Below are 3,446 nucleotides of genomic sequence, written 5' to 3'. Positions count from 1 at the left end.
CATACGCAGCTTTCTAACCGAGTGGGAACCTGAGGTTGCGCGTCAGTAGGAATTTTATCTGTTGCTAGAATAGTGGACTCTTGTCATACACCTTATGCTGAATGTACCCGCCTTGGAATCCAGTTGTGGCTCATTCCTGTGCTAAGCATGAATACATTTTTTTTTCAACTTCAGTTTTTACTTTTGTCCAAGTTATAAGTGAATTTAGTTTAAAGTATCAAACAGATCTACAAGGTTAAAACAAAACAAACAGCAGTTCCTTGTCTCCCTCCTCGCATTTTCCCATCTCCGAGGCAACCACTTTCCCCTCTCTTGGTTTTTTAATATTTACCACTGTTGCTAAATAAGATACTTCTTCATGTCTGAATTTTAAGCTATATATATATGCTATATAAATATGCTACACACACACACACACACACACACACACAGTCTACTGATGTTCTACTATCTATTGTTGTGTGACAAACTACCCCCAAACAACCTTAAACAATGATAGTCTATTGTCTGTATTTTGATCACAGAACTGCCATCTGGGTAGGGCTGATGGGACTGCCTGTGTGTGCTCTGAGGCCTCAGCGGGCCTGGCTTGCAGGCTGGGGCTCTGCATGGCTGCCCACCTTGTGCTGGCTGTGGGCTGAGAGCAGCCCCTCCACAAGGGCTTCTCCAGAGCTGCTTGGGCTTCCTCACAGAAGGGCAGGTGGGTTTCCAGAGACGGGGAAGCTGCCAGTCTCTGAAGGCCTGGGCCTGCAACTGGCAGTGTCCCTTCTGCCACATTATTAGCTTAGCAGCCCTGGAGCCTGTCAAGATTCAAGAGGCGGAAAGAGAGTTTGTAATCATCTTCAAGTCACACCTTCCCACTGAGGAAAAAGAGCATTTAGCTTCCATTTCACCAACTGCATTCCCTATCTTCCAGTCCTCCTGATAAAGGTCTACAGTAAACTAGATCCTGACTTGGCATTTCTACCGTGACGACTGTGTAAACGCTATGGCCAGATCGTCAACTGTGACTAGCTACCTTTTCTTGCTTGCACTGCTGTTTTCTCTGAAGCCAATATTCGTCTTATCTTCACATGTGGATCATTCTGTACGTACTACGAATCCAACCCGAGGCTCTACGCCAAGTACTTCAGTGTTCCCTCAGGCTCTTCTGGGGAATTTGGCTTTCTATCCATGTCACTGTACTGCTGCCCTGGGCGGGATGTCCCGAGACGGGCTGCCAGGCACCACCCTGGGGCTGAACTGCTCCCTCGCCACTGTCCCAAGCACTTGCTCCACTGCAGCTTGGAGGACCCTGGGTCCTGTCACTACAGTTTCCTCTCTGTGGCTTCTGCCCTCATTTCTGCCCATCTTTCCTGAGAAAGAAGGTGAGGGACATTTATCTGTTGAGAGCTCACCCGTCTGCAGTGTTTTCACTCCAGTGGCACTGAAATGTGTCTCCATGGTGGCAATCATTGTGCCCCCAACGGCCCTTATTTTGCTCTCTAGGAACTTTTTAGAGCAACTTCCTCTCCTTTCATGATGGCTTTCTCACCTCCATGAAGGTGTCCACCATCTTTTTCTACAGCTTTCTTTTTCCTCCACAGTCTGTGTTCCCCACGGAGCTTGTTTCTTGTTTATTTCAGGAAGTTTTCCTCCATGAAGGGCAATCCCCGACTGTGCATGGAGAGGCATGAGCAGGGTGACTGGAAGCTCCAAGCACACCAAGGGGCTTGCAGACTGAGATGCTCTGGAGGGTGGCCTGGCTGGGTCCCTGGGCTGAGGGATCTCTGAGGTCAGGTTGTCTCCTGCTGGGATGGAGAGAGAACTGACAGCTTCACCAGTCCCCGGTCATGCAATGAGATTAGATGGAGTCTTCCCATCTCTGGTCTGGAAGGGGAGGGCCGGGCTACCCAGGCCCTGGGGACTGCCTGGGCACGAGGGCTGCAGTCTCAGCACTCCTTATGCACTTAGCCACACATCCCCCTGAATAGGCCTGGTCCTGGCCCAGAGACCCTTCGTTTTGCCTCTGTAGGAGATGGCTCTCCAGGGCCCGCCAGTAAGATGTCAGGACAGGTGTTGGCCTCTGCAGACCACGATGGAATCTAGGGAGCTGCCTGCCTACTGAATATATTGTTTGCAACAGTGATTCCAGCCATCCCTCTCCACCCCAGCCCAGAGGTCCCTGGTGCTGCTCAGTCCCAGAGCTGGGGGTCCTGTGATGTAGGCTAGGGCAGTTCCAGCTGTTGCTGCTGCTGGCTTTGGAGTCGTCTTTCTCAGGTCAGCGATGCCTGGGACACTCACTCATCCTCTGCTTTCCAGGATCCAAAAGTGCTGTTTGCTCCTCTGCTCTCACCCGCCATGCAGTATGGATTGGGTTTAAAATCCTCCCTTTCTTGCCTTTGTGGACTTGGAGAAGGGAGTGACAGCAGGAGCGTGCTACTCTGCACTCTCCATCCAGAGCCTGTAGTAATGACTTGCAGCCAGTCAGGCCTGGCCCCAGGCACAGCTGAGAGGACCCAGGCCACCAGGGCCACCCCTGGCTCTTCTCACAGGTGCAGCAAATGTACCCTGCTCTCTCCATACCTGGCCAGGCTCAGACTCCCCGGCCCGCTCCCGGCTCTCCTTCTAAGGCCCCACACAATCCACTTACTCCCAGGTCTTCCTGGGACCTCCTGGTCCATTCTGGCTAGAAGGGACCTCGTCTCCCTGGCTGGAAGGAGTTCTATGCCGGGCAGGTCACAGCTGCACATCCCATCCTGCCTGCCCTCCCAAAAGGCACTGCTGGGCAGGCCCGGCTCCTTCATCCATGCGGCTTTCCTCCTTCCCACCCTGGCCCTGCACACCCAGTGTTCTACTGACCAGCTGCAGGCACAGCAGATCCTCGCAGGCTTTGTTCTCTGAACACCCCGCAGCGGCCTGGAGAGGCTCTCGTCCCACAAAGGAGGCCAAGCTGTCGCTTCGGCTGCACGCGCTCACCACGGGCCCTCCTTGCTGCACTGTCCTCCAGCCACACACAACTCTGGAGAAAGCCCATCCCCACCTGTGACTTTCTCAGCCTGTCCCCGTGAAGCCTCTCTGGACGCCTGCACTGTCCCCTCAGCCCTTCCTCCTGGCACCTGGGCCATCACAGCCCCTCCTGCCTGGCCTCCCACTTCCTGACTCGTGGCAGCGCTGCTGGGTGGTGGAGCCGCTGCAGTGGCCTCTGGTGCTGCCTCTGCACAGGCCTTGCTCCTCTGGCGCCCCCTTCCCAAGCTTCATGCCCAGCCCCTCCCTTCTGCGGCCTGACATCCTCCTCAGGGGCCAGGAGGCCACCACCCCAGGCTGCGTGATCCCAGTTCTTTCCTGAGGTCCTTCCTAACAGGAACTGGGGAGGCGTCGGTTTCTCTCCAGGAGGGTGGCTTCAGGTCCTTCCCCAGGCCGGGCCACCGCCTGCGCCATCTTCCCCTGGGTCCAGGGAGCCGGCA

The 3,446-nt window shown here is 54.8% G+C and overlaps 1 protein-coding gene across 1 annotated transcript in view; it reads right to left on the bottom strand.

Moving 5' to 3' along the window:
- The window catches only part of LOC105518845 (DIS3-like exonuclease 2), a 405,890-nt gene that overhangs the window by 1,424 nt on the left and 401,020 nt on the right, over positions 1-3,446 (bottom strand). The window lies entirely within an intron of this gene.

Source organism: Colobus angolensis, unplaced genomic scaffold (assembly GCF_000951035.1).
Source record: "Colobus angolensis palliatus isolate OR3802 unplaced genomic scaffold, Cang.pa_1.0 Scaffold33, whole genome shotgun sequence".
Taxonomy (NCBI): domain Eukaryota; kingdom Metazoa; phylum Chordata; class Mammalia; order Primates; family Cercopithecidae; genus Colobus; species Colobus angolensis.
Note: the sequence above shows the minus strand (reverse complement) of the source record. Positions and strands in the feature narration are given on the sequence as shown.